Here is a 23,522-nt window from a genome sequence, read left to right as displayed (position 1 = left end):
TTGTGAGTATATTTCGAATGATCATAAAAAACATTGGCTACATTTTTTTTGATTGTTCTCACAAAACCAAAACAAAGTTAAAAGAAAAATTACAGCAAAGTTGTATGAAGGAATTAAAATAACTCTCATGATGAGGTTCGTTATCTCATATAAAGCACAAAACACTTCAAAATTTAGGTAAAGAACTAACAAAACAAAATTAAAGCAAGAGATAGGTAAAATCAGTACTTTGTAGTTTTATATCCAAATTCATAAATCTACCCACTGCTTCCCATTTATAGCGTTGATAATCATACCTGATTAATGGAATTTTTCTGCTGCACCATTGTTAATGCAGGAAACAATTGTTGCCCAAACAGACTAACAACCCCACGTGTAACACCTGAACCTCTACCATCTTCAATATCACCGCTTTCATCAACAATGGCAATACTTAAAGAGCTGCTGGCAATTGCAGGATCGTTCAGGTAAGTATAGTCGTGAGAAGGACTGTTTTTGTTGTTGTTTATTGACGTTTCGACAACCTTAGCGGTAGTCATCTTTAGAATCAAATGAGGAGTAAACGTCAGGTTAGGCGTATTTGTTATCTGGTTCTTACGTCATTGTATTGCGTGTACATTGTAATGTGTGGGTGTTAATTGTGTATTGTCATTGTGAATTAGTGTGAAGTGTAATGTTTTTATTCCAAAGCCATCATCAGAGTATATATATAATATATTAATCCTAACACGGTTTTTAATATGTACATGATAAACATGTGACTTGGACGAGTTCATGTTTTAGTTGATCGTTTGACGTAATGTTTTTAGTTGATCGTTTGTTTGTATTGTGAATAAGTCCTTTGTAAGGTGCCGGTAATTTCTGAGATCTGTTCAGAGTGGTTGCTCCAAGTTGGTATACCAACTTTCTAATGTAAGCCGTTGTCTATAGTCACTACTGTAAGTAATGCATTTGGCAGCTTGAGAAACAACAGATAACATGTTATTAATTTTAACGTTAGAAAGAGTGTCACAGACAGACAAATTTAGTCGATGACTGTAACAGTAAGTGTACACTCTAAAAACATCCTGGTTAAAAATAACCAGGATGGGGTTAAATCTTAACTAGGAAAGTATTCCAAATGTGACCAACGCAATCCTGGTTATTTTAACAAGGAATCGGGGTTGAATTAATTAAACCTTATTCTGGTTAAATTCAACCACGACCTAATGTTAAAATTTTGACACTTGTCCCAGTTAAAATTAACTAGTTGCCTTGTTAAATTCCTGTGTGATTCTTAGTGATTCATTGAGAGAGCATATTTATGCTCAAAAAGTATATTTATTTAAGAAGAAAACCTTGCACGGACACAACTTACATTTAGTAAATCTACAAACAGAAGATAGACAAGTATCATGTATATTAACAACAGGTACATGCAATAGCTGGAGAAGTCTAGATTTATATCAATATATTTTCAGCGTCAATGGTCTGATTACTTTAATGCTGCTCTCATTGCAACAACAGCAGGTGTAGTGCTCTGTTTTCCATGGTCCTCAATGCCATTCAAAATCTTTTGCATAAACTCCCACGACGAACAGCTCTGCCATGGTTAATTAACATCAAGTACGTAAAATAGTTTAAAGCAAACATCAATTGCCCTGACAAGATTAGGCTGCTCCAAGCCCTGGCTTTCGATTATAACGAACACTTGCGTTGGGTAGTATCGACTACCAGTTGCTAAAACAAACGGCCATCTTGAGGCTGTTTCTCAACATTTAGGTATGTTTGTACCGACCTAAAAATAATTAAACAGTAGACTTGAGACTTTACATCAAATACACGAGTTTGATTATGCCATTATGCGATATATAGCTACTGTTGGAAGAAATGATCAGAAAAAATAAAATCCAAAAACTAAGCCAAATTCTTATTGATTTTGCTATTTGTTGTTCTCTAGCACATCTGATACCGAAATTTTTGAAAATGGTGATGATGTAGCATTTTGTGCAAAACAGTACATGGATATATTGACTTTCGTCTTTTTTTAAATAATTGATATTTGTCACTGTTTCATAGGACTTAAGGAAAACTTTCTCAGGAAACAAATGCTCATGTTTTCAAACATTTTATTGGTAACAGCACGAGACAATGCTATAAAGTACCAAAAATCAATAATTCATGGTTTGTTATACCTTTTTTTTGCAATGGCAGCAATATTACTTTGATGTGGGGGAAAAACATATTCATGTACTCATACACCAGTCTAATTTCTTTTCAAAACAATTTCCCTTTCAAAAGAAATCAGGATGGCATGACAGAATATAAGAATATAGTCCCCTTCAATTAACAATGGATTGACGTCCGTGCTTTTTTGACAAATTTGTATTAGGTACTGTGAATAAGTTATGAAAATATTTTTAATGGATACCGGTTGGCAATCGATAAAAGCACATAATGCTTCATCAGTTGTACACCTCTTTTTATTCTTTCTTCCATTAGGAAAAACGCATGGAAGGAGACCAATCGCAGCATTTCTTTTCTCTTCATCTATAAAGTAGTTTATAAATAAAAGTCAGTCTTTTCGAGTTTAGATGAAGAAAGTATTTCCTGCATCACATATGTTTCATGCATCATGTAACCGTTTTTTGCAATTTTTGCCGAAATTCATGCTTGTTGCAATATTCAAGTATTTTGTCCATTTTTCTGTTTGTGTATCTGCGTAACAAATTAATTTCTCCACTGTTTCTGGTGTAAATTGCAGAAAAAGACCGCGATATCTGGATACAATGTTGCAAAGTCTATTTCAACCTGAATAAATTTTTGAAAAACATTTGGTTAGCCGTACAAGATGATGTATAACGAAAGAACGTTTAAGAATTTTCTTTACCATGCCAGGGACATCAAAAAGACGAGGGTATTCTTTCATTACCTCTAGTATTGTAAGTTGTGGCGTTTTTCTAATCCATTCTGATAGATTTAAGACGGTCTTCTGCTAATAACTTTTTAGGGTTGAGATAGGCTCCCAGTTGTCTTTTATCCCCTGCTTCATTCCAGCATAGTCAGATTCATTTAAGACTGGCTCTTTTTAAGAAAAAAAGCAAATTTTCCACAAGCACCATCAAATAAACTTCTATTATCTTTTTAATTGACGAATTTAACCTGGTAGAGATCTTGCCAAGTGTTTTAGAAAAGTTAAAGTTGAAGCCAAATTCTTGTTTAGTCTGATGGTGTTTTATGCTCTTTCTCCTAACATTTCTAAGCCTTTCTTCCAACCACCCTGTAGCAGAATGAATTCCATTTCCTGGAGTGTACCAAGCTTCCTAAAAATTTAAAAAGCGATCACGTACAAGAAAAAAAAACAAACATTTGTAAAATGCATCATTTGACTCCAAATCAAAATTTAAACGTAATGAGAAACGCATACATATCTTTGACCCTCTTCGTCTTTAAGGAAAGGAAACTGCTCCACCACTGCCTTTGCCATTTTGATTTCGATGACTGTATGAGGCCTGTATTTTAGAATTATTTAAATTTTACTTGGATGTTGAACAATCCAGAACTTTTACGGTAGCGTGCATGTGTACTTATGACGTCATTGAAAATGTAAGCAATGTCAAATTTCGGATTTTCAATCTCACATTATAATAATTTCATAGAAAGATTTTGCTTACTTCCTCTAAAAATTTATCTTTTTCTAAAAAGTATAAACATTTACATGTTTCTCGAACACGATGCTTCATTGCTAAAATCTCATTTTACTATTGTGTTAATTTGTACAACTCTTTGATTTTCGATTTTCACGATTTTTACAGTTACGATGACATCATAGGTAGACTTGCATGTTGCAATAAAAGTGGTGAATTTAGTCTTTCATATTTTCACAAACCTTTCTCCAAACTGATTAATTATGTAAGCCACTAGTATCTGAAGCATCTTGATTCTGCTTTTTCTGCTTAATTTATCCGTATCCAGTTCGAAAATTACTTGAACACCAACTTCGGACTCTTTCAAAATCGATTTGATATTCTTTAAAATATGTGAATGAAACTATAAAAAACTGCTTTTAGATGTTTGTACTCTATTTGAAATTACGGTTACTATGGCGTTGCTAGGTAGGCTTTTCGTGTACCGATTCAACTGTCCAAATTCAAAATTAAGATAGCATTGGTATACCTGAAATTTGATTTTTTTCAATAGTTTGATTCGTGGTCCAATAGGAATCTTCATCTCCTTCAAGGTTTCTTCGTTTAAAATGAGAAAGGCCTCCTCGTCAATCATATTTTCTAAAAAAATGCAATTCGAAAAACATCCGTTTCAAGAACAAAAAGCTCAAAAACAAAATAATACAGCTAAAGCTAAGTATTAAATAATATAGACACTGCATTTATTTACCTTTCATTTACTTTTTATTTACCCTTAAAACATCTTTCAAGCAGGAAAGATTCCATTCTTTAAGTTTTTCTTCAACCCTATTGTCCATAATCTTTTTTTGATGCGGCTGAAACTTTGTAGTTGTACTTGTTGGTACAGTTCACAAGAGATAGAGTAAAAAAGGCGGGAAAACTGCAAATCACAATTTGACAATCGTTACCTATCGTCAAATACCGAAGGGTGCTCGCTCGTGTCATGTGACTGTTCATTGAGCATTATCGTCGATTATCGTTCGGTTGATTATTGTCGTTCGGGTATTACTCATTGAGCTCTATAAGACCTGGAGGGGAATGTAAACCAAATTACTATAAATTATTAGCGCGCGGCCGCGTCATTGAGTTCTATAATAACTGGAGGGGAAACGTCAACAAAATTAGTATAAATTATTAGCGCGCGGCCGCGTGGTCAAAAACATGGCGGATTTTGGTGGTCAAAGTCAGCGGAGAGACGCGGGCTCATGAAATAAAATTTTTGTCGCCCACCCTGATTTGACCACCACGATTGCGAGTATAGAAAATATCAAAACTATTTATTTTCCTAACATAAACACTTTTTTAAAACTTTATTTATTAAACTGCCAACTTTTGTGGTTTGCAGATGCTGAAATAGCGACAGAAAAGGGAACATTTCTTGACTCCGGTAAGTAGCACAGTATTAGTTTTACTATTTTGTTTTTAACACGATACTTGAAGAGTGTTTCTACTACTAAGTTTTAATTTAAAGTTATTTTGGTCCAGTCTTGTTTGTTCTTCACTTAATCGCTCGCCAGACGTGGCGAAGCTGTCAATTTTTATCGAGTTTTGCATCCATCTTGTATCATGATCAAGGCATCAAGCTAAACTCTCCTGATTTGAATTGAGTTTACCTCCCAAAAATGGGGCATGAAGGGAAAGTTTACAACAGAGTTGTGTTGAAATTGAATGCAGTGCCATGCAAAATTAATGAGAACTATGGTATATGTTGTATAATAAAAATAGCTATTAAACTGTTTGCCTGCTCAATTTGACTGACTGTATAGTGTAGACAACTATAATGGGATTGGAAAGTTGGATTTATGCAAACAATTTTAAAGTACTACTTAGCGTTTCTGTAAATGAAGTATTTATTGTTATAGTAAACAGGTTACTACTTCAAAACCAAGATAAAAGTAGTGTGTTGAACAATGTGCTAAGATTTGTTTCTACCTTCAAATTTTTGTTCAACAGTAGCTTATGATTATATCATTAATATGCATGAAAAATTAAACATATTATTGTCTCATCTCATTAAATCCGTACTTGGTATGATTCCAGGTGATCCACAAATTCACATCGGATGCATTGGTTACAATGAAGTTGAATGTAGAAGAAGCAAAAATAGATGGCAAAGAAATTCTTTGTGTCTTATGAAGAATTAGTAGAAATCAATAAAAAGAATTCTTTAAACAAATTGTAAACAAATTTAAATTTGCTCATGGTCAAGCAACCTAGTCAAAGAAGCAAAGTCTGTCTTCAACATGTGACCTTTCCAATTATTTAGTTTCTTTGTACAAAATACTATTTTCGAGAAACTTGATTTGTAAGTCTTTCATTAATATTTTTTTACCAAGAGATAAAAGGAACTAATTCAAAGGCTTGATGTAAAATACAAAGATTTAACAAGTTGTTTATCATTTAATTCCCAAATGTTAGTTTGTACATATAAATAATTAGTATTGGTAGCTGTAAGTTGTTTAAGCAAAACAGAAGAATAGTAGTGCTCGAAGGGGTTAGCATTTTTGGAAAATTATATCTTGCTCATGACATATATTACACAATTCCAAAAAAAATAAAGTAATGCACAACAATATCTATAGAGCTTGATAAATTTCTTCACCTACACTGTCAAATAACTATTTTGCCTTCATGCAGCAATAGACAGTGTTTTTGTCAGAGAAACCAATGCACTTTAGTTTCCAAGTTTGTAATTTCAATGGAAAATTAATGTAGTTCTGTTCAGTAATAGATCCAAGATTCTGTCAAGCTGTTTACAAAATACAAATTACCAAGCAACAGTGTCATGGTGTTTTGAATTTTTTTCTTTTTTGTAGCTCTTCTAGTTCAACATACTTTCTTTATGAGTTTTCAGTAGATTTATCAGGTAATGACAATACACTTATGATACTTATCCATGGTAAATTTTTATTTGACTTATGTCGTAGGACTGAAGCAAACATTTTCTCGCTTCCTTAGGAGCATTTTTACACAGATTTATCCATTTGAAGCAAGAAAAATAGGTGCACCAAACTGTTTACAAACAGTCAAACACACAAAAGCATGAAATAATGTATAAGTTTGACGAGATTGACAGGTCTAGTAAAGAATGCCGTTTGATTTTCACTTTTAAAAGTCTAAAATGTCATAAAATAACTTAAATGTTACATCCAAAATATGCGTTTCTCTACCGTCGATTTTCTTTATTTTGATGTGTGTCTGTACTGTTTTTCACGCAATGCTGAAGCATTATTTTCACATGATATGCTGTCGGTATCGTAATTGTTTTTTTTTTCTCACTTGTTTTCGTTCATACAAACAGTATTAGAAATCAGGAGGGAGTGAATATTGAAAAAAGTTTTTAAAGTGGAAGTTTTGACCACCAAAATCCGCCATTACCGCCATGTTTTTGACCACGGGGTCCAGGCCCCTTTTCCCCTCCAGGTCTTATAGAGCTCAATGCGCCGCGTGGTCAAAAACATGGCGGATTTTGGTTGTCAAAGTCAGCGGAAAGACGCGGGCTCATAAAATAAATTTTTTTTAGCCCACCCGGATTTGACAACCACAATTGCGATTATATAAAATATCAATGCCAAGCACAAAAACTTTTAGAAATTCTATCTTTAAAACATGCTGCAAACTTGTTTGGCATACGGATGCTGAAGTAATGCCAGAAAGGGAAACATTTCATGACACCGGTAAGCAACGTAAGATTGTTTACTATTTAAAGTGTTCAGTGTTTTGTTTTAAGTCAATACTTGAAGTGTGATGGTATATATTTTGTGAATGTTTTTACTCCTAAGTTATAATTTAAGTTATGTGTATCCAGTCTTATTTAGTCTTTACTTAATCGCTTCCTAGACGAGGCAAAGCAACCAATTCTTATCGAGATGTGCATATCTTAAAACTCCTTGTTTCAACTGAGTTTACCTTCAAGAAATGGAGGATTTTTTCATGATATTTTTCTGAAAATATGAAGCAAATATTAAGAACAGAGCTGTATTGAAATCAAATGCAGTGCAGGATTAATTAATGAACTCTTTGGTACATGTCATACGATAAAAAATACCTGTATTAAACAGCTAGCCTGGACAATTTGACAGATTATGGACAATCGTTATGATGGTGTGTAAAGGTTTGCTTTATGCTAAAAGTTTTAAAAATGCCATCGGGTGTTTCTGTAAATGAATTGTTTGTTATAGTAAAAAGGTTAGTACACTACCGCTCGCGTATTTGTTAACATAATTTTGCGTATGATACGCGTATCATACGCGCATCGTTCTCGTATCATACGCGTATCATTCTCGTATCATACGCGTATCGCTCTCGTATCATACGCGTATCCTTCTCGTATCATACGCGTATCCTTCTCGTATCATACGCGTATCGTTTCATTTTATACGCATGTCGTTTTCGTGTCATACCCGTATTACTTTCTTAATATTCTCGTATATGGTTTCAATATAGTTTGGTTTCGATTTGTGATAGTGTTGTTGCTTCCATGTCCTAAACTTAACCCTTTAGATGCTGAAGTTTTTCTTCAATATACTTTTTCAAAAAACCATGACTTATGTTATCACAATTAGTTTCCGTTTTTGTATAAGAATGTGTCACAAACTATTCAGCTATGTCATTGATGAGTCATATGTATAGTTAGATACGACGTGAGACAATAGCAGCTCATTGCAAAAGTAACCCAAAATTTATTTATGCATAACATATACATGTATATATAAGATCATCTATTAAAAAATTCTTTTGCTATATCGTGCCTTTAAACTATTTCGTGAATAAAATATCTTAAGAGTATACTGACACTTTTTTTTGTCATCATTGTGCTACAAAGCAATTGTTAGTGTGTCGTTTCTTATGTTTATAGCACACGCAACTTTGAATGAATCTCAAAACAAACTAATCACAATTACTTTCCGTTTTCATAGGATGTGTCACAAACTATATACGTCATTGATGAGTCATATGTATACTTAGATATGACGTGAGATAAAAATATTTCATTGAAACTAAAGCAACCCAAAATTTATGGATGCATAACATACATGAACTTGAATGGTATCATTTATAAAAACCCAATTGCTTTATTCTTCCTTTTAACTCCTTCATGGTGAAAATTTCTTAAGTGTATATTGATGACATCTATATGTCACCATAGTGCCGCTCATTATGATGAACAAAGTTCTATCAAGTATCACAGCGTTTCATCCTCGTATCATACGTACGCTTATCGTTCACGCATTATACGCTCATCATACGCGTATCCTTTTCGTATCATACGCGTATCGTTCTCGTATCATACGCGTATCGTTCTCGTATCATACGCGTATGTTTTTCGTATGATACGCGTATGTTTTTTTCGTATGATACGCGTATGTTTTTTGTATGATACACGTATCATACGCGTAGCGTATGTTAACAAATACGCGAGCGGTACTGTACATTAAAATCAAGATAAAAACTAGTTTGTTCAATAATGTGCCAAATTATGCTCCTACCTTGAAATATTTGCTCAAGAAAAGCTTATGATGACATGCATGAAACATTAATTATAGTACTGCATCATCTCACAAAATCCATGTTTTTCAATTCCAGGTGATTAAAAATTCACATAAGATACATTGGTTGCAATGAAGTTGGATGTGGAAGAAGCAAAAATTGATGGCAAAGAACTTTTTATGTCTTATGAAGAAATACAATGTTATTTAAAATAAGAATAGCATTCTAGTGAAAAAAGCGACATCTGTCTTCAACATGAGACTTTTCCAATTATGTATAGTTTCTTTGCACAAAATAATATTTACATAAACTTGATTTTTAAGTCATCCACTGATAGTTTTACCAAAAGACAAAAAGAAAAATTCAAAGTCATAATGTAAAATTCAAAAGTTTGTCAAATTGTTTGAACCTAGAAAAATTAGTATAGGTAATAGTAATTTGTAAGGACACAAGAGAAAAGTAGTGTTAGAAGGTTAGCATTTTTGAGAATTAATACGTTCTTCTTGACATACATTTCACAAGGCCATAATATTATAAATAATGACTGTACAATAACAATTATACAACATGCTAAATATCTTCACCTACATTATAATTATTTAAACAGGTTTGCCTTCATGCAGCAATACGAAAAGTGTTACGTCAGAGAAACCACTGCACTTTAATTTAAGAAATCGTATTTTCAATGGGAAATTAATGTAGTTCTGTTCAGTAGTAGATCCATGGTTGTCAATGACAATCCAGTGTCTAGTATCTTGGCTCAAAACAGACCCAGCAACATGATTATAGAATTTTTGAATTTCATTCTTTTGCTCTCCTAGTTCAAGATATTTTCTTTTTAAGTTCTCAGTAGATTTATCAGGATATCATAATACCTTATAAGACACCCAGAATCAATCCTACCAAAAAAAAACTCAAAAAATTACATACCTACTTGTTATATATTTCCAGTCGACTTAAGTCGTAGGGGTAAGCTAACTTTTTCTAACTTAACAACTTAACAACACATTGACAATGTAAGGAATGCCGTTTGATATTTATTTCTAATATAGCTAAAGCATTACTTGACAAAACATACGTTATTTTACCTTAGATTTTCCTCATTTAAATGTGTGTGTCTATTTCATAAAAAGCTGAAGCATTATTTTCAATATTTTATGCTTACGGTATCGTGGTTGTTTTCGCTGGTTGTCATTAATGTAAGCAGTAATAGAATTCCTGAGAGAGCGAATGTTAAAAATTTTTCTCAAATTGGAAGTTTTGACAACCCAAATCCGCCATTACCGCCATGTTTTTGACCACGGGGTCCAGGCCCCTCCAGGTCTTATAGAACTCAATGGTATTACTATGTGTGACTTTGTATTTATCTGCTTGTAATTAGAAGCTTCTGGCTTTTCATATTCTTCCAGAGAAGATTTTAGTATTACAGTTATTTTCAAGTCTATAATACTGTGAAATGGTTGGTCATAATCGATGATGTAAACAATGTCATATTTTGATTTGTGGCGTCAGTCAGGCAATAATTTACTCATCAACTGAATTTCGTGGACCAGATGGCATTCATTGAATAAGCTAAGCTGCTTTTTGTCAGTACAAAGTGTTTGAAGATAATAATTGACAGTGTTATAATCAGTTACAATCATGGAAATTCTTTGTTATATATGTTGAAAGTATATTTAATTCAGAAGGTTGTTTTCTGAAATTTCAAGGTTTGTAGTTAACTGTTCTACCATCTTCACTGATCTTTATAGTTATCAGGTTCTGATGCTCGATGAAGCTAGTTTCAAGCCAAGTACCTCACAGGTCTCGAATACAAGGGTGGCCGAGGATTAATAATAACTAGTCAGATGGAACAAATATTTATAAATGCCTGTTTTAAAATTGTAGCGAGAGACTTGCCGAGCGGAAATCGAATTCGTGTGATAAAAATTAATGCCCAACATAAAGTTCTGATTAGAGCCATAGAAATAGACCAAAAAAAAACGAATTGTAAATTGAAATTTATTGTGACGTTTCGTCTTTACTCAAGACATCTTCAGACAAATAATAAATAGGATGTTAAGACAAGATATCATATTTACAAAAGTAGTAATTTAACACCTTTTTGTAAATATAATATCTTGTCTTAACATCCTATTTATTATTTGTCTGAAGACGAAACGTCACAATAAATTTAACTTTACAATTCGTTTTTTTTTGGTCTATTTCTATGGCTCTAATCAGAACTTTATGTTGGGCATTAATTTTTATCACATAAATGCCTGTTTTACTGTTTTAGTTTCGATTGAAATCAATTGCCATTAGAGATTACATAACAAAAATACATGAATTTTGGCATCCCAGTTATCAATCCTCCATTGCCCTTACTGGAATCACAGTTTATACTTTATCAAGCGTGTAGTGTGACTCTATCATTCAGCTCTTCCTGTGTGACTTGTCTACAAAGATAGTAAATTATTAAAGTTGTCGTGCATTTCAAAACTCATATAAATAGTCATGAATATTTATAGCCCTGAGACAAAGTGTTGTGCTTTTGGAGATTGTACCTAGTACTATGACAAATACTACTTACATGAAGACAGTGTATTTTAGAATTGAGATGAAATTATATTTTGTGAAACTATATTTAATATATTATTGTGTTTTATAGTCAAGTGTCTACTTAACTGTTCTTCTCCTAGCTTCTCAGACCAATATCAAGACCAGGCTCTTATGGGTAATGCTAGTTTGAGGACAATTCTCTTAGGTCTGCCATCACAGTTTATAAAGGCTTAAGCATAGACTCGAAACGACTATTTCGCTCTTGCTGAGTAACAAGTCTACCAAAATTGTCAATTTTTCAGGGGGTCAATCATTCCAAAATTATTGTTTAGATTTTCATGAGTAAATTTACAACTGTCTGGTACGAAATGGAGTGCTTGAGAAGATTGCAACTGGTATTTGGTGCAGTAACTTAAAACACTTACAACAATCATAATTGTTCAGAAATACACTGATGAGAATTACACTGATTATTTTTAAATATTGTAGCACATGGTTGTTTGCTAACTTTTAATTTTCAACACCAACAAAGCTGTACCATTGATGAATGTAGCTACTAATGTTATTAATTCTGATGGAAACATACTTGTACTTTAGAATTCTCATCACTAGTTTTCATCTAAACCTTTATTAGATGAAAATATGACTTTTTCTCTAAAACTTTATTGCCTAAGTTGAAAGTGTCGAGCGGTTCTCGTAATTCTCGATCAGCCATTTTTTCCCATTTCATGAAAGCTTAACAAAGCAGTTGCTCTAAGTCTCAGATGACAGGGTTTTCCTCATTATTTATATCAGGTGGCCGTCCAACCCCGGAATTCGTACAGGATTGTTTCATTTGCTATGATCAAACGATCAAAGAAACGTACGTATTCTCAACTAATTATTTAAGATCAATGGTGTTTGTCCATACTAGTGCTTCGCTTTTATCACTCAGAGGTTGTTATGAGCTAACGATTGGCAACTTCTCAAATTTTCTAAATATGTATATCGACACCAGAAAAAGTTTGTTTTATTTCTTGTTTCTGTAAAAGCTAATAGCGCAAATTGTAAACAAATTTTGACTATTTCGTCCCGAAATTAGTGAGCAACCATTTTGATTTTTGCTTAACATGGATCCTGGTAGTTCAGTGTTGAACTAAATATTAACCAGGATTTTAACCAAAATCTGAGTTAACATATTTGGGGTTGAAATTCATTCAGAAGATAATTCAAAGTTCAAATATAAATTCACTATTCGCTGAATTTATGCTAATATTTATAATAAAATTAAAAGTCCAAGCTGTAGATCTTTAGTATGCACTGCGCAAAATGAAATCTGCTTCATTAAAATTTATACAACAGTCAATAGACATAAACCATATCTCATAGTCCACATAAATGAATATTAATGGTTTGGATACCTTAAGGCCATGCATACATTTCCTTTGTCCTCGTGTTGCTTATGCACGATTTTGGGGATGTAAATTTCTGCTGAGAACTCTCTGCTCAATGGTGTTTACCCTTTCAAAAGCAATGATAAGAATTTCAATTTATTCAGAGATTTATCATTCTCTTGCGAAATTGCAGTCTGAACAGCAGTATACATATCAATACTAAACATTGTAGTTTGTAAACGATTTTCCAAATAAATGCAGTGAAACAGATTTTATAAACCACGCTAAGTGAATCACAATGTGATGATCTACCACGCTTGACTATGTTAGCTCAGAAAGCTATCAGTCTAAATCAGTCAAACAATCACAATAAAACAAAAATTCAAATGAACCAATTGTAAGATAGCAATTGGACTCCCTTATAGGTCCGGCCACACCTCTTATCGGTCGAGACGATTCCAGACTGTCCACTGATCTGGCCATTGACCAATAAAATAAGCGTTTTTGGCGTTCATAGACTACTTTATCAGTCGAACCAGTCAAGCCACCCCGCTTATCAGTCGGTTATTCCAGATCAATAAAAATTCAACTGATCTGATTGCCAACGAGATATTCATTGGATTAGTCATTAGTTTTCAATATACTCTAGATCCGCCCCTGGTGATAACCTTACCTAGATATAACCAATATAGCACAAGTCTGGCCTAGTACCTGTCATGATGTATATCAGGCTGCCTATGATCTGCATGTATACATCCTTTAACTCCTCCTGATTTAAGGGATGTAACTTTCTCTGAGCCTAGAATCGATGGAGTTGATTTTTATTTGCAATTTATCATGCCAAATCTGTTCAATAATTTTTCAATATGCAGTGATTGGTTCATTTCAATAGACCCTTTAGTGCCTTTAAATTCTGTACCTAAAAACCACGAAAGTATGCCGAGGTCTTTCATTTTAAATTTTTCGTTCAATCGATTTTTCACATTACTCAGTAAATTACTATCGCTAGACGAAATAATCAAGTCATCTACCCAAATCACAATAATTACACATATATTCCTACGATTGTGAACATACAAACACGGGTAGGCTTGGGATTGTAAATAATTTTCCAGTACTAGGTAGTTGTGGAGTAAATTGTTCAAATTTCGTCCACTCTGCTTCTGACCGTATAAAAACTTTTTCATTTTATAAACAAGCTTCTCACCATTTCCCCTCTCCCCCTCCTTTCTCATAACCTTTTGGTTGTTCTACAAATATATTGCAGTCGATGGGCGCGTTTTAATAAGCATATTTCACGTTTATCTGGTGGACAATCATGTCATTCTGTACTGCATGCTGCATTAAGATACATATTGAACTCATTCTGGCGGTGGGAGCAAAAGTTTCGTTATAAACATTCCCATGAACTTGAGAGTATCCTTGAGCTACATACCTACGTATCAGTGTCTCTTTTATCAAATCCTGACTTAAGGGTATACACCCATTTCCCCTCACTATCTTACAGTTCTGAGGGGGAGGAACAAGGAAAAATGTTTCGTTTTCTCGAAGAGCATCTCCCTTATTCAATGCCTTTTTTCATTCTACCGGTTAGGTGAATATATTGCTTGTGCATAGTTGCATGGAATATCTATCTTATAGTATAGTCTGTAAAGTACTTCCCTAATTCGTGATCCGCAACGTTATCGACGACATATTCGTCCAGATAAGATGGTTTGTTTCTCACCCTGGTTGGGTATCTTTCTTCATGAACCATCTCTTCAGTTTCATTATCATTTTCCGAACGAGAGTTTCTTTAGTGTCATGCACCAATAAAGGCATAGAATTTCCCTTTGAAAGTTTGCGTCAAAAAAATTTACGCATCTAACTTTTTCAACTTTCCCATTTTCTGGACAATAAACTAGAAAAGCGGGACTTCTGTCATATCTCACAAAAATTCCTTCCTTACTCAAGTTTCTTGGCGTTTTGCACATGAGAAAAACAAACAGACCAAAATACATGCAGTATACTAAGGTTAGGCCTAGTCATTGCTTCATATGGGAGTCTTACCTAATCTATCATTAAAACATCTGTTTCTTATGCAAACAGATGTCATGACAGCATACGTCCACATCATTTTAGGCAATTTTGCTTCAAGCAATAAACATCTTGCCATGTTAAATAAACTTGACCAAGCCCTTTCCGCCATTCCGTTTTGGTGAGTCGAATAAGGTGCACATGTCTCATTCATTATTTTGTTTTCACGAAGAAGACTCAAAAACTTGACTCGTGAATTCTCCTCCATTATCACTTCTAATACGTTTCACCTTGCCGAATGGGGCTGTATCCGCTAAGAATTGTTTGATCGCTTCAGTAGTGTCGGATTTCTGTTTTAAAAAATATACCGAAAAAACCCAGAAAAATCATCTACACACACTAAAGCATACTGGAATCCTTCTCTTCCTACTGGATGAATCAATTGGACCTGCTAAATCGCAGTGAACTACGTCTAATGCGTTCTTCGCCTTCTTGTCGGGGTTTTATTTCTCAATTGAGTCATCTTGCCTTGTGTGCATATCTTTTATTCCGGTTCGTCATGGTTTATAATTTGCATACCTCCTACAACATTTTTAATTTTACGAACATCACCATAATTAAAGTGACCACGAATTTTGTGCCATTTTGAAAGTGAAGTTGCGTTATTTAAATAGTATAAGGGCCCTTTACGCTCAATTCTAAAAATTCTGCCGCCTGAGGTCGTAAATTCGTTTTTTTATTAGTAAGGCTTCCACCTTGCTCTACTGCAGCGCAGACTGAAAAAATAATCTGCTTGAAGAATGGGACATTAAGAACATTTCTTAAGATTATGTCATGTGCCTTGCCTCTTATATCAAAAAGTTTAACCTTTGCGCTGCCCATACCCGTTACAACGCTAGCTTTACTGCCATCTGCGAGCTCGACTACGTTCGCCCTGGGATCAAAATTACCATCAAAATTTATAAACTTAGATTTATCGGTTATGATATGACTGGTAGCACCAGTGTCAACTATTAGACTAGTATTACTCTTAATGAATAATACTAAAAATAAACGAGATGTACCTGTAAGTTGAAGTTTGATTGGGATTCTACTACTCATTAGTCGGGAAAGAAGGAGTCACGTGAGAAGCGCACGCGTGCTTCACTGATCAGTTTTTGACATGAACATGTGGAGGAGAAGAACGAAGAGTCACAGGAGGTAGGGTGTGAATATTACATATGGGCATGTGACTCGTTTGATCCCGAGGGATGACTAGTACAATCCCAATCAAACTCTAACTTACAGGTAAGCCTCGTTTAGTTTTAGAATTGTACTACGTCGTCAGTCGACGTCACTAGGGGGGGTCTATGATATTTTAAAGTCCTGCAGCTGTTTACTATGTGCGTATGAATCCAACTCAACATTTAGTTGAATTCTAAACCCTTTATGTAAAATTTAACAATCTTTATCATTTACTAAATACTATTCAGGATAACTGAACTGAAATCATCACTAACTATGTGTTTTTCATAAAACTTTGCGAAAATTCACACTGCAAATTAAAACAAGTTGCTGCAAACAAAAAAAATTGCTGCAAATTAAAATAAGTTGCTGCATATTAAAATAAATTGCTGCAAGTTATTTCCACTTGATGTGCCCAGTTTTCACCAAATTGTGCGGAAAAGTAGACGCATCAAGTGTATACATGGAGAAATTAAAAGACAACAAACTGCACAACCTTCGGTTTTTTCACGAGGCCACGTAGTTATGTAATTCACTTACTTATATATAGTTTTTGACTAAATGTTTTCACTAATTGCGGGAAATCTTGCATCACTGATGCAAAGTACTGTCACGGTTGTGGTAAGAATATTAGCCAACCAAATTGCGTGACAGCAAATTTAGTTAGTAAAGAAGTATCTGCATCTGGTGATAATGTTAGTATCACACCTTTCACTTCTTGTACTTTTACAAATGCACGACAACTCACTTTTGCGGAATTCTGTTCTTGTAAAGCCTGGTTTCCACTATTGGTTTAACGCAACAAACGCGACAGCGATTAACTTTAATCGCGATAATCCCATATGGGAACGTGGTAATAATCGCAATAAACGGCGACTAACAATCGCGACAAACGCGATAAAATATCAAAAAATTTTGATATTTATTCGGGTTAATCGCCAAAATGACGTCATCTTGAATGAAAATTTAGGAATTTAAAATGGTGGATTATATATGTGTTCAATCATTTAATCCAGAAAGTATTATATTTGATGAAAATTTGGCCAAGGAAGTGCGTAAGTTTCCATGCTTATATGAGAAAACATGTAAGGATTATAAAGACAAGTTTGTCGTGGCAAATAATTAGGCAAAAGTGGCAGAAAATCTGAATCTATTGGAAGGTAAAACAATGTAAACAAAATATACGTGTGCTTGAGTGGCAGATTTCAAAGGTGTAGAGACTGCAGTCTGCCATAAAATATACAGCTTTCAACTTATCAAAAATTTTTTCAATTTACGTCTACTCTAAAACAAACACTAATAAGATTTAATGTTTTTTCATGTCAAAAAATGTTAATACTGTATAGGATATATTTTTTACTTATAGGTGAGCAAGCCAAAAAATTGTTTGAAAATTTAAAAAAAAGATTCAGCAAGCAAAGAAATGACTTCAAAAAAGTAAATAAATCTGGACCATCTCTTTCAGCTGTTGTTTCCTCTAAAACAAAATTGGAGGACTATAATTTTCTACAGTGTTTAGTACCATACATAAAGGCTAGAGCAACAAAAACTAATTTGTCAGTATCAACTACCAGCAGCAGCTCGAGAAGTAATTGTAGTTTAGTAACCGATGATGAAATTGAGCACGTCAGCTTACTAAATGAAGACAATGACTGTCAACAAATAGAGCCAGATGAACTATTTGATGATAAGATTAATGATATATCTGATACAACTGGACATAAAAAGTGGTCAAAGACAAAAGTTGATGTTGAGCAAGAAGAAATACAGTTTTCTCGTACAATGCAAAAAGCAATTAGGCATCAAAACCAAAAAAACATGTGGAAGAAGATGAAAATGATTTATTTGGAATGCTTGTTGCCTCCTAGTTGAAGAAGTTAAATGCACATGAACAGGCCATTGCTAAGCATCAGATTCAAAATGTTGTTTTCAAATATACAAATGAATCAAAACCAAGCACCGTCTAACCAATTTTTTCATGTTACTCAGGCTCTGCCTTTTCTCGGAAGCTCAATGATGCAAAAACCAACAAGTTAACTAAAGACTGAATTGTTGAAAAATTCCATTGAAGAGCTTTGTTAAAAAAAATGCTCAAACTTTAAAGTATGAATGTTATTTAGAAGCCATGTTGTTTAAACGAAATTTTTGACAAAGTTTTGTTTTCTTAATTATAAATTCTTCCTGTGTTTCTTACATACTTTTTGCTGCCAAGGCACAGAGCCTTCATTGCTATTTAAGTAATGTTTCAATGCCTCTCTCATAGCAATAGCATTACCAGTATAACGAGATCCTCGGACTTTGGCGATACTGATTACACCTGTACCATATCTGATGCTACAACTTTTCTCCATTCTTCTGGCGTGATTTGTCTATTGCTATTTTCTGAATGTACAAATCCAGTTGGGCAATATACTGGATTTTTCGTTTGACGTAAGTAGTTATGCAGACACACTGTTGCCATTACGTATTGAACAACATTGTCTCTGGATGCACGAATGGGCCCCGGAATAATCTCCACTTGGCAGCTAAAATTCCAACGGTGTTTTCGATAACCCTCCTGGCTCAGGACAGCGGATAATTAAAAATTATTTCATCCTCTTTCATTCGCTCTCTACCATCAGGATATGGTCTCATTAACCATTCTTTGATGGGGAAAATTTCACCCCCCCCCAATTAATAAGGCAATGCATTCATTGGGCAGCCATCTAATTTTTCAGTCTCTGGCACAGCAAGAGAGTTGGTTTCAAATCCCTTCCCAATTTCTGAGGCAATCATAACACCACTGTCATTATTGCTGCCCTATTGCCCTACATCTACCAATGAAAAACTGTACTTAGCATCATATACTTAAGAAACCTTTGTAATTATAATATTGGCTTCCCGAGTTGCTAGGGCAATCTATGGCTATATGTTTTCCATCAATTGCTCCTACAACATGAGGCATATCCCATAGATATTTAAAATCTTCACTTATATGTTTCCACTTTGCAGCACATTTTGACGCTCTTAAGTAAATTGGAGATAATGCATCATATATTGCCTGACAAACGTCTCTAATAATCTTGGACACTGTTGCACGCCCAATACGAAATGCATAGCTGAGTGTTTTCTGAGAGCATCCTGTAGCCAAATATCTCAAAGTAATTACTAATCGATCCTCTCCACTGATAACTGTGCGAAAGAATGTGTTCTGCTTCTGAATTCTCATATTTATAAGACTCAATAAATGGTGAAATCTCTCTCTGGACATTCTTAAGTATCTATATAGCAATAAAAATAGTATGAAGCACAGCTCCAAATTTTGTTGAGTTGCACAAAATGCTTCGCACTTCAATAAAAACAACCACAACCGTTTTGATTTTTCTCTCATTAAACTAGAGGTGTTCTTACAGCAATAAACTCTGTGCTTAATTCAGATAAGAAACTGAAAGTGTTGAAGGTATGAATACAAGAATGAAGTAATATAAACGTACCTGTAGTGGTACTCTCTGTCATTCATTCTTAGCTCCTGGTATAAACGATTGAACTTGCTATTCGTTTTGTCTTTGAAAAATTCCCTAATCCAAAAACGTTGTCTTCTTTTCATTGATGCCTTTCTACGGCGTCTCCTATGCCTCCATAAAATATAAAGTGCTGCAATTATTATAACATAAACATAATGTAAACATAGTGTAAACAAAACATCTAATCGCGCAACCATCGCGATTAAAGTTAATCACTATCGCGTTTGTCGTGTTAAACCAATAGTGGAAACCAGGCTTAAGCAGAGCGATCGAAGGCATCATTTTACTAGAAAGAAAAGCGGGAAAATAGTGAAATCACATAAAAAACCTGGGAAGTCAACCGAAGTAAAAATAAACATTGGTATGATGACAAAAAGAGAGTATACGCTTGTTTTTCAAAAGGGTTTAACACTCCCATCAACTGTACCAAAGAATATAAACTATGACGATTTGATAAAGAAAGCAGTAGCAAATATCACCGTTTTAATAAAGACATTAGAGAGCTTTAACAAGAGTACGACTACGACAACGAGTACGAAGTTTGACCGTGTAAGGGAATGGCACGAGGAAGTTTGTTGTCGTTGTCGCTTCGTCAAATTTAGTTTTAGCTGTAAACAACAGAACAAGCTTTTTTATTGTGTAAAACACCGAAGTTTGCGAAGCAGCTACAGCTCCATTTGGCGATAATGACATCAACTAATCGGTAATACTGATTTTGCGAGAACATAGGACTCTTTAGAGTGAAAAATGTTCACTATTTTAAATTTTATGTACGATATATTTATGCTATTTTCTTGTTTGTTTATCGGTCACTTTAAGTAAGAAATACATGAAAGTTTTTAAGGTCATATTTCCTTTTAAATGTACATATGCGCACAAAAAAGGTTCTAAAGTTAAGCCTGGATGCTCGAAAATAGTATTGTAAACTAATTTCTTGCACAATGAAAAAGTATACCTTCTTACTATGCTTAAGAAGACATCGTAGTCTCGACTAAGAATTTTTTACAAAACATCGTACTCAGATTGATGACGGCTACATGTTGTTGTCACAATGATGTTTTCGCACCAAAATGACGTAATTAGTACTCTTAGTCGTACTCGTAGTCTTAGCTAAAGCTCTCTATTATAAAGCACGACGACAAGAAGTTCTATTGCCTTGTTTAGAGGGACAAGAAAAAAGCTACCACCCTGCCTGGTTGTGATGAAGAATTTACTTTGAATAGATATAAAGAGGAAATCGACAATCCGTACTGTCGCATTACATTATATTTATGCTCTTTTACACATTTTATGGATAATGTTTTTAGTAACTCTGAGTCTGATTCAGATTCCGACATTAATATAATGAATCTTGAGATTGAGCAAAAAACACCAAAAGTACTTTGTGGTGATTCACAAGAATCTGCAATAGTCATAGAACCAATAGATGATGTGATGGAGTTAAACATACAGGAACAGCATCCTCTACCATCAACGTCAACATGGACATCAACAGAGGTACACTATTTTAAACAGGTATTTCCAGTAGTTATTGCACAAGCAGAAAATGAGTTTGAATTAAATTTGTAGGTACAAGACACTATGCCATCAGTAGTGGGAGACATTAATGTAATCAACCATAAGAATGAGCCAGGGATATCAGAAGTACTTCCAAGTTATAAACTGGCATCTACAATAGTTATGGCAGAGAAAAATGATATGCTTAAGTTAAACATACAGGAACTACATCTTCTACCATCAACTTCAACAGAGGTACACTATTTTAAAAAGGTATTTCCCATAGTTATTGCTGAAACAGGCAATGAGTTTAAATTAAATTTACAGGTACAACCAACTACTCCATCAACATTGAGAGAGATTTAGTGCCTAATCTGCTTTTTGGTATTTCCCATACAATACATTCAAGAACATGCTGATAACTGTTCCCCTTGGACCATGAAGTCCAAGCAATCAGAAGATTTTGTCTCAAAGAAGAATTTCATCAGGAATGAAAGAATCAGCAAAATATGAACCAGGAATAACTATTTCTTCACAAGATTTGGTTAAAAGAGGAAATTAAAAGTTGCTCTACCTAGTTATCCACTGATGTTAAACGAACGAATATAAGAACAACAGTCTTATGGGAAGATTTTAAGGCTGCAAGGAGAAGTAAAATTGGACCACTTCTAAATATGAGAGTGGTTTTTGTGGGGGAGCGTTCGATTGATGATGGCGGACCTAAAAGGAAATTATTTTCTGGTAAGTTTTAATTCATCTCTGCCACATTACAGTTAATTGAACTATTAAATCAAAGCTTGAAAGTATTTAAACTTTAGTGAGATAATGATAATGATGATAAACCTGTACTTCTATGCATTGTACACTATTCAATCTTATCAGTCTCAGTTAAATGTGAATGGTGTCTTTGCGACTAAATTTTTCTGTTCAGGGAGGCAAATACAAAAAAACTTATAATTTCTTTGATAAACGTGTGTATTGAACATTATCATTGCTTCAACCTTGATATATTAGAATATATCAATATATTTTTGAAGGTAGGTATTCAAATCTTTCATCTTATCAAAATTTACAATTCATTAACAATGTTTGACATCCAGGATGAAAAATATCTTGCCATTCCTTCAGGTGGTGTGGTTCAGCTGAAAGATTTCTTAAAGTGGTTACAGGATCATATGACATGAAACCACTAGGATTCCCTAAACAGTTTTCCATTTCATTTCTCCAGGGTTGCCGTGAGGGATGTGCATAAAGACTTACAGCATCAACATGTGAAATACCTATCAAACTGCCTGTGCATATCAGGGATGAAGAGGCAATAAAAGAAATGATTGTCTCTGCTATTCAAAACTCATATGGTTTTGATTTAGTTTAGATTGTTTAATAAAAGTGCAACATATGAAAGAATGTTATATGCAGTGCAGTGTTTGAAATTGAATGAAGATATGATCTTCGCACTTTTGCTGGACAATTTAAGCAATTGTCTCATGAACCTGAAAAATTCAGGTGACTCAACGGGATTCGAACCCATGAACTCTGCGTTGCCGGTACAGTGCTTTAATCAGCAAAAGTGACAATTGTCCAGCAAAAGTGTGAAGATCATATCTTCATTCAATTTCATTGTCCAGCAAAAGTGCGAAGATCATATCTTCATTCGATTTCAAAAATTGTCCAGCAAAAGTGCGAAGATCATATCTTCATTCAATTTCAAACACTGCACTGCATATAACATTCTTTCATATGTCATTCCTTTCATGGGAAAACATGAGCCCAACAAATTGACCTGCTCTCCACAGTGTGATTTCATAGCTCAGTTGGTTAGAGCACTGTACCGGCATCGCAGAGGTCATGGGTTCGAATCCCGTTGAGTCACCTGAATTTTTCAGGTTCATGAGATAATTGCTTTAATTGTCGAGCAAAAGTGCGGATTACAAATTTTCAAACTTATATATATATATACATATAAGTTTGAAAATTTGTAATCCAGGCATTTAATACATAAAAGATAAAAGTTTCTCCGGATTTTAAGTGATTTTTATTGAGCTTTCGACTCGTTGCTTCGAGCCTTCATCAGAATGAAGATATTTATTTACACGTGCTTTTAGCTTGGAGACGTTTAGAGCGTCTAATTGGATGAGTGGGTGGATTAATGTGATTGGATGGGGTGAAATGCGTTGCCATGGGTTTTGGTGTATTGTGAATATGATTGGTGT

At 34.2% G+C, this 23,522-nt stretch overlaps 1 long non-coding RNA gene across 1 annotated transcript; it reads right to left on the bottom strand.

Moving 5' to 3' along the window:
- Positions 1-1,305: 1,305 nt before the first annotated feature.
- LOC124448647 lies at positions 1,306-22,853 on the bottom strand. The gene is made up of 3 exons (XR_006949190.1): positions 22,837-22,853; positions 14,728-14,731; positions 1,306-1,517 (listed from the first exon to the last, which is right to left on the bottom strand). It is a non-coding gene; the product is annotated as an uncharacterized LOC124448647 (long non-coding RNA).
- Positions 22,854-23,522: the final 669 nt, after the last annotated feature.

The sequence above is a fragment of the Xenia sp. Carnegie-2017 genome, unplaced genomic scaffold (assembly GCF_021976095.1).
Source record: "Xenia sp. Carnegie-2017 unplaced genomic scaffold, XeniaSp_v1 HiC_scaffold_23, whole genome shotgun sequence".
NCBI lineage: Eukaryota > Metazoa > Cnidaria > Anthozoa > Malacalcyonacea > Xeniidae > Xenia > Xenia sp. Carnegie-2017.
The sequence above is the reverse complement of the archived record's forward strand: the minus strand, read 5'-3'. Positions and strand labels throughout refer to the sequence as shown.